General features: G+C 39.4%; 1 non-coding gene across 1 annotated transcript; it reads left to right on the forward strand.

Moving 5' to 3' along the window:
• The first annotated feature begins 2,769 nt into the window (after positions 1–2,769).
• LOC114927289 (small nucleolar RNA R71) lies at positions 2,770–2,873 on the forward strand. Its single transcript, XR_003817632.1, has one exon. It is a non-coding gene; the product is annotated as a small nucleolar RNA R71 (small nucleolar RNA).
• Positions 2,874–12,228: the final 9,355 nt, after the last annotated feature.

Consider the following 12,228-nt stretch of genomic DNA (forward strand, 5'->3'; position numbering starts at 1 on the left):
TTGTTGAATGTGGTTGGTGAGAACTTCCCAACCTCTTCTTCGGATCTCATGTCGGATCTCCGGATATTTGCCCTTTTTGAGCTTAAAAGGGACCTCGGGGATCACTTTCTTCTTGGCCACAACTTCATAGAAGTGGTCTTGATGTACCTTTGAGAGGAATCTCTCCATCTCCCATGACTCGGAGGTGGAAGCTTTTGCCTTTCCTTTCCTATTTCTAGAGGTTTCTCCGGCCTTTGGTGCCATAAATGGTTATAGAAAAACAAAAAACTTTAGCTTTTACCACACCAAACTTAGAAGGTTGCTCGTCCTCGAGCAAAAGAAGAAAGAAGAGAGTAGAAGAAGAAGAAATAGAAGAGATGGAGTGGGCTTTGTGTTTCGGCCAAGGGGGAGAAGTGGTGTTTAGGTTGTGTGAAAATGAAGGAGTGAAGATGGGTTTATATAGGAGTGAGAGGGGTGTGTATGGTTCGGCCATAGAGGGTGGGTTTGGGAGGGAAAGTGGTTTGAATTTGAATGGTGAGGTAGGTGGGGTTTTATGAAGGATGGATGTGAGTGGTGAAGAGAATGGTAGGATTTGATAGGTGAGGGGTTTTTGGGGAAGAGGTATTGAGGTGATTGGTGAATGGGTGAAGAAGAGAGAGAGTGGTGGGGTAGGTGGGGATCCTGTGGGGTCCACAGACCCTGAGGTGTCAAGGATATCTCATCCTTGCACCAATTGGCGTGCAAAACGCCCCTTTCTGCCAATCCTGGCGTTAAACGCCAGGCTGCTGCCCATTTCTGGCGTTTAACGCCAGCTTCTTGCCCATTCCTGGTGTTAAACGCCAGTCTGGTGCCCATTTCTAGCGTTAAACACCCAGAATGGTGCCAGACTGGGCGTTTAACGCCCATTCTGCTACCCTTACTGGCGTTTAAACGCCAGTAAGTTTCTCCTCTAGGGTGTTCTATTTTTCATTCTATTTTTCCTTCTGTTTTTGCTTTTTCAATTGTTTTTGTGACTTCTCATGATCATCAACCTACAGAAAACATAAAATAGTAAAAGAAAATAGAAATTTAACATAGATAAGTTAAAGATTGGGTTGCCTCCCAACAAGCGCTTCTTTAATGTCAATAGCTTGACAGTGGGCTCTCATGGAGCCTCACAGATGTTCAGAGCAATGTTGGAACCTCCCAACACCAAACTTAGAGTTTGAATGTGGGGGCTCTGTTTGACTCTGTATTGAGAGAAGCTCTTCATGCTTCCTCTCCATGGTGACAGAGGGATATCCTTGAGCTTTAAACACAAGGGAGTCTTCATTCACTTGAATGATCAATTCTCCTCTGTCAACATCAATCACAACTTTTGCTGTGGCTAGGAAGGGTTTGCCAAGGATGATGGATTCATCCATACACTTTCCAGTCTCTAAGATTATGAAATCAGCAGGGATGTAATGGTCTTCAACCTTTACCAAGACATCCTCTACAAGTCCATAAGCCTGTTTCTTTGGATTATCTGCCATTTCCAGTGAGATTCTTGCAGCTTTTACCTCAATGATCCCTAGCTTCTCCATTACAGAGAGAGGCATGAGGTTTATGCTTGACCCTAGGTCACACAGAGCCTTCTCAAAGGTCATGGTGCCTATGGTACAAGGGATTGAGAACTTTCCAGGGTCCTGTCTCTTTTGAGGTAATCTCTGCCTAGTCAAGTCATCTAGTTCTTTGATGAGCAATGGAGGTTCATTCTCCCAAGTCTCATTACCAAATAACTTGGCATTTAGCTTCATGATTGCTCCAAGGTACTTAGCAACTTGCTCTTCAGTGACATCTTCATCCTCTTCAGAGGAAGAATACTCATCAGAGCTTATGAAAGGCAGAAGTAAATTCAATGGAATCTCTATGGTCTCAGAATGAGCCTCAGATTCCCATGGTTCCTCATTAGGGAACTCCATGGAGGTCAGTGGGCGTCCATTGAGGTCTTCCTCAGTGGGAATCACTGCCTCTTCCTCCTCTCTATGTTCGGCCATGTGAGATGTGGTTATGGCCTTGCACTCTCTTTTTGGATTCTCTTCTGTATTGCTTGGGAGAGTGCTAGGAGGGAGTTCAGTAATTTTCTTACTCAGCTGACCCAATTGTGCCTCCAAATTTCTAATGGAGGACCTTGTTTCAGTCATGAAACTTTGAGTGGTTTTGATTAGATCAGAGACAATGGTTGTTAAGTCAGAGGGGCTCTGCTTAGAATTCTCTGTCGGTTACTGAGAAGATGATGGAAAAGGCTTGCCATTGCTAAACCTGTTTCTTCCACCATTGTTGTTGTTGAAACCTTGTTGAGGTCTCTGTTGATCCTTCCATGAGAGATTTGGGTGATTTCTCCATGAAGAATTATAGGTGTTTCCATAGGGTTCTCTCATGTAATTCACCTCTTCCATTGCTGGGTTCTCAGGATCATAAGCTTCTTCTTCAGAGGAAGCTTCCTTAGTACTGCCTGTTGCTGCTTGCATTTTAGACAGACTCTGAGAAATCATATTGACTTGTTGGGTCAATATTTTATTCTGAGCCAATATGGCATTCAGAGTATCAATCTCAAGAACTCCTTTCTTCTGAGTTGTCCCATTATTCACAGGATTTCTTTCAGAAGTGTACATGAATTGGTTATTTGCAACCATTTTAATGAGTTTCTGAGCTTCTTCAGGCGTCTTCTTCAGATGAAGAGATCCACCTGCAGAATTGTCCAATGACATCTTGGACAGTTCAGACAGACCATCATAGAATATGCATATGATGTTCCATTCTGAAAGCATGCCAGAAGGACACTTTCTGATCAATTGCTTGTATCTTTCTCATGCTTCATAGAGGGATTCTCCTTCCTTTTGTCTGAAGGTTTGGACTTCCACTCTAAGCTTGCTCAATTTTTGAGGTGGAAAGAACTTTGCCAAGAAGGCATTGACTAGCTTTTTCCAAGAGTTCAGGCTTTCTTTAGGTTGTGAATCTAACCATGTCCTAGCTCTGTCTCTTACAGCAAAAGGGAAGAGCATAAATCTGTAGACTTCAGGGTCAACCCTATTGGTCTTGACAGTGTCGCAGATTTGCAAGAATTCAGCTAAGAACTGATGAGGATCTTCCAATGGAAGTCCATAAAACTTGCAATTCTGTTACATTAGAGAAACTAATTGAGGCTTAAGCTCAAAGTTGTTTGCTCCAATAGCAGGGATAGAGATGCTTCTCCCATAGAAATCAGGAGTAGGTACAGTAAAGTCACCAAGCACCTTCCTTGCATTGTTGGCATTGTTGTTGTTTTCGGCTGCCATGGTTTCTTCTTCTTTGAAGAGCTCTTGTTAGGCCCTCTAGAGAGAGTTGTGTTTTGGTTTCTCTTAGCTTTCTCTTCAAGGTCCTTTCAGGTTCAGGATCAGCTTCAACAAGAATGCTTTTATCTTTGCTCCTGCTCATATGAAAGAGAAGAGAACAAGAAAGTATGGAATCCTCTATGTCACAGTATAGAGATTCCTTGAAGTGTCAGAAGAAAAGAAGAATAGAAGGAGGAGGTGGAGAAGAGGGAATTCGAACTTATCAAGAGGGACAAAGTTCGAATTGCACCTTGATGAGGAGTCTTAGTCCCTTAAATAGAAGGATGTGAGAAGAGGGGAAGAATTTTTGAAAATAAATTAAAAAGATTTTGAAATAATTAAAAAGAAATTTGAAAGTTTGATTGAGATTTTCAAAAACTAAGATTGGAAAAGAAATCAAGTGATTTTTTTTTTGAAAAAGATTTTGAAATCAGAAATTAAAAAGATATGATTGAAAATTAATTTTGAAAAAGGGTGTGATTGAAAAGATATGATTGAGAAGATATGATTGAAAATCAAATTAAAAAGAGAAAGTTTTAAAACTAAAGTTGATTACTTGACTAACAAAAAATTAGAAGATATGATTCTAAAATTTAAAATTTGATCCTTTCTTAGTAGGCAAGTAACAACTTGAAAATTTTTGAAGTAAATCTTGAATTGAAGCAAGGATTTTTGAAAATAGTAAAAATAAATATAAAATGGAAAGAAATTGATTTTGAAAGAGATATGATTGAAAAGATATGATTTGAAAAAGATTTGATTTTGAAAAATTATGAAAACTTGAAAAAAAAAGTGAATTAAAAACAAAATCTTCCCTCTAGTGTCATCCTGGCGTTAAACGCCCAGAATGGTGCCCATTCTGGCGTTTAACGCCCAAATCTCTACCTTTTTGGGCGTTAAACGCCCAGCCAGATACCCTGGCTGGCGTTTAAATGCCAGTTTTCCTTCTTCACTGGGCGTTTTGAACGCCCAACTTTTTCTGTTTGATTCCTCTGCTGAATGTTCTGAATCTTCAATTCTCTGTATTATTGACTTGAAAAGACATAGTTTTAAAAAATAGTTTTGATTTTTTGATGATGGGAATCAATAAAAAATGCAACTAAGATCAAATAAACAATGCATGCAAGACACCAAACTTAAAAGTTTGTATACTAAGGACTATAACAATGTAAAAATGCATGTAAGAAACAACAAAACATACAAAACAAGAGAATTTGAAGATCAAAGCAATGAAATCATCAAGAACAACTTGAAGATCAACGAAGAACAATATGTATAAATTTTCGAAAATTAGAAGGATAAAGACATGCCATTGACACCAAACTTAAAATTAGACAATAGACTCAAACAAGAAACATAAAATATTTTTGGTTTTATCATTTTAAAAATTTTTTTTTTGTATTTTTTTTTTCGAAAATTATATAGAAAAGAAAATAAAGAGAATCAAAACTTTTAATAAGAATTCCAGGAATCATGCAATGTTAGTCTAAAGCTTCAATCTAAAAAGATTAGACATGTTTGGCCAAGCTTCAGTAGGACATTACATTCAATAGCTAAATTGATGAGAATCAATCAGTTTTTGCGATGATAAGAACATCACCTTGAAACTCTAGAATTCATTCTTAAAAATTCTAAAGAAAAGATACCTAATCTAAGCAACAAGATGAACCGTCAGTTGTCCAAACTCGAACAATCCCCGGCAACGGCGCCAAAAACTTGGTGCACGAAATTGTGATTATCAACAATGGCGCTAAAGGACTTGGAGCTCTTAAACGTGAATCACACTTTGTCACAATTCCGCACAACTAACCAGCAAGTGCACTGGGTCGTCCAAGTAATAAACCTTTCGTGAGTAAGGGTCGATCCCACGGAGATTGTCGGCTTGAAGCAAGCTATGGTCATCTTGTAAATCTCAGTCAGGCGGATTCAAATGGTTATGGAGTTTAAGGTGATGAAAATAAACATAAAATAAAGATAGAGATACTTATGTAATTCATTGGTGGATTTCAGATAAACGTATGAAGATGCTTTGTTCCTCTTGAACCTCTGCTTTCCTATTGCCTTCTTCCAATCATTCATACTCCTTTCCATGGCAAGCTTTATGTTGGGCAACACCGTTGTCAATGGCTACATCCCGTCCTCTCAATGAAAATGGTCCTTATGCTCTGTCACAACATCGGCTAATCAGCTGTCGGTTCTCGATCATGTCGGAATAGGATCCATTGATCCTTTTGCGTCTGTCACACGCCCCACAATCGCGAGTTTGAAGCTCGTCACAGTCATCCCTTCCCAGATCCTACTCGGAATACCACAGACAAGGTTTAGACTTTTCGGATCTCAGGAATGGCCGCCAATAATTCTCGCCTATACCACGAAGGTTCCAATCTTAGATTAGAAACCCAAGAGATACGCATTCAAGCCATTGCTAGTAGAACAGAGGTGGTTGTCAGGCATATGTTCATAGGTGAGAATGATGATGAGTGTCACGGATCATCACATTCATCAAGTTGAAGAACGAATGAATATCTTGGAGAAGAAATAGACTTGAGTTGAATAGAAAAACAATAGTACTTTGTATTAATTCATGAAGAACAGTAGAGCTCCACACCTTAATCTATGGTGTGTAGAAACTCCACCGTTGAGAATACATAAGAACAAGGTCTAGGCATGGCCATGAGGCCAGCCCCCAAACGTGTCTAAGATAGCATAAGACTTATCAAAGATGAAAATACAATAGTATAAGGTCCTATTTATAGAAAACTAGTAGCCTAGGGTTACAAAAATCAGTAATTAATGCAGAAATCTTCTTCCGGGCCCACTTGGTGTGTGCTTGGGCTGAGCATTGAAGCTTCCATGTGTAGAGACTTTTCTTGGAGTTAAACGCCAGCTTTTGTGCCAGTTTGGGCGTTTAACTCCAGCTTTTGTGCCAGTTTTGGAGTTAAACGCCATAATTCTTGAGCTGACTTGGAACGCCTGTTTGGGCCATCAAATCTCGAGCAAAGTATGAACTATTATATATTGCTGGAAAGCTCAGGATGTCTACTTTTCAATGCAATTGAGAGCGCACCAATTGAGTTTCTGTAGCTCCATAAAATCCACTTTGAGTGTAGGGAGGTCAGAATCCAATAGCATCTGCAGTCCTTTTTCAGCATCTATATCAGATTTTTGCTCAGGTCCCTCAATTTCAGCCAGAAAATACCTGAAATTACAGAAAAACACACAAACTCATAGTAAAGTCCAGAAAAGTGAATTTTAAATAAAAACTAATAAAAATATAATAAAAACTAATTAAAATATACTGAAAACATACTAAAAACAATGCCAAAAAGCGTATAAATTATCCGCTCATCAGGGGTTACATTCCTGGGAATTTATAGTGCCCGATCACACTTACATCATAGGGTCAACAGAGTATCGAGCTTTCAACCTGATACACGTGGTGGCAGGCCACGGTACTTTATCCAGGGAATCTCGTATCTCAGATCATTTAATCATTCGAGCCAAGTATCAAACATAATCATTCATTTGAATATCCAACCAAGTATCATATATGATTATCCGTAACATTCATAATCAAATCATCACTTTTCAACTTTACTTCATCTCCAAGTTATATCCATTTCCTAACTTCGTCTAAATATCAGGTTTAATATTATTATTAATGACTAAAGGAATGAAAATAGGGGGTTTAGAGTCTTGACATACGGTTTAAAACATTGAAAATCATGTTTGCTGAAAGAGGGGCCACGCGTGCGCGTGGGAGTGTGAAGCTGCAGCTCGCACGCGTGTTTCTTTGTCTTGCGTACGCGTGGGTGAAAACTCCATGTCACGCGTACGCGTGGACATGCTTACCACCCCTTACACGTGCGCATGGCATCAGTCACATACGCATCGCCAAAATCCCATGCCACGCGTACGCGTGGATGTACGTTCTCTTAAAAAACCAGATTTCTGTAGCAAAACTTCCTGCATAGTTACATTCAAATTACATATTCCACTTCAAATTTTTGACGGGTATAACTCAATCGTTTTAAATCATTTTTCTTCCGTTCTTGAAATGGCATGAACTTCATGAACCCAACTTTCATTTAAAACAAGTTGAAATCAATTTGGGGTTCCAGCAGCCAAGTTATAGCCCGCCAAAGTTCAGTCTGAAACCAAAGTTCAACAAATCTCAAAACCTCATTTTCAACTCAAAAATTCCATTCTATATACTTCCAAACCTACCAAATCAACATTACATACCCTTTTTCATTTTCATAGCAATCACCACCAAAATCATAATCCAATTCATCAATAAATTCACCAAATTACCACTAATTTATCAAGCGTTATCAACTACAAACTTACATCCTCAAATCCATAATCGTCAAGCTATTTAATTCTCACAAACACCAAACCAAATCAATTAATTAACAAATGGCTAAGCAATAATTACATACACATTCGTTCCAGACTATCCTATGGTCATCTAGCCTAAGTTTTCACAGAACCTTACATATTAAATGCAAGAAACCTAAACCATACCTTGGCGGATTCCCACGCAACGATCAAGGCAGTTTAATTAAAACAAGCACAACCCCTCAAAATCCATTAAACACTAGGCTCAGCTTTCTCCAAGTTCTAATATTCACAATTTCAAGCTCCAATTATTTATTCACAACCTAATACATATTTATAACACATATATATCCAATTTAATACTCAAAGCTCAAGTTCAGTAAAATTAAAATGGAATTATGGTATCCTCATCTTACCCAAGCTTCACATAAGCAAGAGTAAACATTTTCCTCAAGTTAATTGGATCCTAAAACATCGGAATAAAACAAATTCAACATCTCTTCCAATTATTTGAAAATTGGGGAAAAAGAATGGCTGGAAGTGATTAATAGCTTACCAAAAAAATTGTTCTGGTAGAAACGTAGAGCTCGACGCGATGGACGCGTGGCCGCAAACGGTGCAGCGATCGGAGCTCGGACGGAGGAGCTACGGCGAATTGAAATTTGCCGCAAGGGTTTCGGCGTTTCTCTTCTCCCTGTACGCAGCCTTCAGCGTTTTGCTAAAAATAAAGAAGAAGAGGATGTGGGTTCATTTTAAAAGGCTGGCCCGGTTGAGCCCACGGCTCGGTTTGGGTCTGGTTTAACCGGTTCGGCCCGTTCGGTCCAATTTTGGACCGTTTTTTTCGAAATTGGTGTCAAAAATCCCGTTTCGATGAGCTCTATCTTAATTTGATATAATATTCACATTTCTAATCTTCCTTATTAAAAACTAATTTATTGACTAATTATCTACTAATTTATCGGAGTTTACATCCTACCCACCTAACAAAGAATTTTGCCCTCAAAATTCAAATTCAGTTACCTGAAGAGAGATGTGGGTAGTCCTTCCGCATATCTGATTTGAGTTCCCAAGTGTGTTCCTCGATACCAGCTCGACTCAAAGCTACTTTTACCAATGATACTTTCTTCCCACGCAATCGTTTAACACTAGTGTCATCAATTCTCACCGGAGTTATTGGAAGTGTTAGATCTTCTCTTACTTGAATTGTTCTGGTTCTAGAACATGACTTGCGTCAGGAGTATACTTCCAAAGTTGTGACACATGAAACACGTCGTGCAATTTTGAAGATACGGCGGTAAGGAAATTCTATAAGCCACTGGTCCAATTCTTTTTAGGATCTCAAACGGTTCAATATAACGAGGGTTCAGTTTCTTAGTCTTAATAGCTCTTCCCACTCTAGTGGTTGGTGTAACTTTCAGAAAGACATGCTCCCCTTCTTCAAATCCCAAATGCTTTTGCCTTTGGTCAGCATAGCTCTTTTGACGGCTTTGAGCTATAAGCATTCGACTACGAATCTTCTTTATTTGTTCAGTAGTTTCAGCTTTCATCTCAGGCCCTGACAAACTTCTTTCTCCAATTTCATATCAACATAGCGGAGATTGACATTTTCTGCTATACAAAGCCTCATACAGAGCCATTCCGATGCTCGTATGATAGCTATTGTTATAAGCAAATTCCACTAATGACATATACCGATCCCAGCTCGCCGGCTAGTCCAAAACACTAGCCTTTAGCATATCCTCCAAGGTCTGAATAGTTCTCTCTGATTGACCATTTGTCTGAAGGTGATACGCAATACCCAAACTTAACTGAGTCCCAAATGCACGCTAAAAGGTTTCCCAGAATCTTGATGTAAAACAAGGATCTCTGTCAGATATAATGGTAGAAGGCACGCCGTACAATTTAACAATCTCTTTAATATACATTCAGGCCAATTCCTCTATTGTGCAACTTATTCGAATGGGAAGGAAGTAAGCTGATTTTGTCAGTCGGTCCACAACCACCTAAATTGCGTTACAACCAGTCCGAGTCCTAGGCAAACTTGTCACAAAATCTATTGCAACACTCTCCCATTTCCATTGTGGAATCTCCAAAGGCTAAAGGGTTCCTGATGGTCTTTGATGCTCAATGTTAACCTTCCGACACGTCAAATATTTAGATACATGCAACATCACATCATTCTTCATTCCTGGCCATCAGAACATCACTTTCAGGTCTTGGTACATTTTGGTACTTCCTGGATGAATTGAAAACCCGCTCTTATGAGCTTCTGCCAAAATACTCTGTCGTAGGTCTCCGATATCTGGCACAATAGTCCGATTCTTGAACCTCCACAAATCATCCTTACTTTCTGACACTCTCCATTGCTTTTCCTGTTCAATTACTGGCAATATCTTACATAACGCTTCACCATCTTGATGAGCCTTCAAAAATTCTGATTTAAAATCACTTGAAATATGCAATTGACTCAAACACAGAATTTTAGATTCTTCTCTAACTCCAAATTCAAATCTTGAAATACTTTTAGTAACTCTTCTTCTCGCAACATCATCCAAGCTGCATATAAAGACTTTCGACTCAAGGTGTCCGCACAACGTTGCGTTTCCTGGATGTAATTTGATTCAAAATCATAATCCTTCAGAAGCTACATTCATCTCCTCTGACGCATATTCAACTCTTTTGTTCTAGGAGATACTTCAAACTCTTATAGTCTGAAAGACATGAAACTTAACGCCATAAGATAATGTCTCTAGATTTTCAGAGAAAACACAACAGCAGCAAGTTCTAAGTCGTGAGTCGGTAGTTCATCTCATGCGACCTTAATTACTGTGAAACATATGCCACAACATTTCGGTGCTGCATTAGAATGCACCCCAAACCTTTAATAATGCATCACAGTACACCTCAAACGGTTCACTCAATTCAGGCAATGCCAACACGGGTGCAGTAGTCAATCTGTGCTTTACTGCTCAAAAACTCTCTTCACACTCTAGGTCCAGATAAAAGCGTATCCTTCCTAGTCAACTTAGTTAAAGGTAAGGCGAGCTATGAAATCCCTTAATGAATCTCCAATACTATCCGCCAAACTTAGGAAACTCCTAATTTCTATTACTAAAGTTAGTTACTCCCATTTCATCACTGCTTCTACCTTAGCAGGATCCATGGCTATTCCCTGCTTACTCACCACGTGACCAAAAACTTTACCTCACTCTTCCAAAACTCGCATTTAAACAACTTAGCGTACAACTTCCTGTCTCTCAGAATTTGCGGCACAGTTCGCAAGTGATTAGCATGCTCCTCTCCAGTCTTAGAGTAAACAAGAATATCATCAATGAAGACAATAACAAACTTGTTTAGGTACGGCCGGAAAATTCTGTTCATATAATCCATGAATACTGCTGGAGCATTAGTTAATCCGAAAGACATCACTGTATATTCGTAATGATCATAACGCGTCCTGAAAGCAGTTTTCGGAATATCTTCATCCCTAACCCTTATCTATTTTAAATCTATCTATTTTAAACCTAACGCCACTCCAAACCGATTCACCATTCTAAGTTAACTAAACATTACTCCGTCTTAACAACTAACAGCCTTCGACCAGTCGTTGAGTTAGTCTTTACAATTATCAACGCACGTCATATATTACGAATGAATATCACATATTAATGATATGCAAGGAAGTTCGAAATTCAACTGCTAGTTTATGGTTACCTCGGGTCTGAAAATCAAATTCAGCTACATCCCGACCTTTCCTGTGTCAACAGTCTCAAGTCATGTGCCCCGGCTTCCCGCACTTGTAACATGCCCACTTCATAAATAATTTTCTGCGAATTGACTCTTCTTAACCAATTCAGTGAAATTCGTTAACCTTTGCGGATACACGTAGTTAAAGTTGTCTCTCCTAAGTCCTTTCTCATACTGAGCACACTTCTACTCCTCATAGTCGACTGGATTTCCTGACAAACTCTTGAGAGGCGGCACAGGTTGTCGAATTCACGGTATAGTCAGCATAACATATTCTTTGCTTCAACTGCATTAACTCCATCCTTTGCAGTGAGAAGTGCATGCAAGAATATTCCCATAAAATTCCGTCTTGAATCTATTCCAAGGGATATCTGTTAACTCTATCTGTAAGGTATGATATAATTCCTGCCACCATTTCTGGGCATCTCCCTCCAACATGTACGTCACTATTTTCACTGACTGTACTTCAGGAACGTGCTGAGTGTACAAAAATCTTTCCACGTCTCCGAAACCACCGATCAGCCTCCAACGCATTGGCATTTCCATTAAAATAAGGTGGACCACTCTTGAGGAAATCAGTAAAGGTCATGGACCTGTAGTATTGACCTGCATTGCTTGTACCAACACCCGAGCTTCCATCTCGAGTCCTTGTATCGGTTCGGTCCTAAGATTTTCCCTCTGGGCACCTCGCTCGGATCCGCGAGACGACATTTGGTCCCTATTTACACCAAACAATTGATATTAAGGTGATCAGTCTCAGTATCTCAAGTTTAATGCTTTAAAGTCCCAAATGCATGCTCACGAATATGTATGCTACACATACCAG

The sequence above is a fragment of the Arachis hypogaea genome, unplaced genomic scaffold (assembly GCF_003086295.3).
Source record: "Arachis hypogaea cultivar Tifrunner unplaced genomic scaffold, arahy.Tifrunner.gnm2.J5K5 arahy.Tifrunner.gnm2.scaffold_127, whole genome shotgun sequence".
NCBI classification, from domain to species: Eukaryota; Viridiplantae; Streptophyta; class Magnoliopsida; order Fabales; family Fabaceae; genus Arachis; species Arachis hypogaea.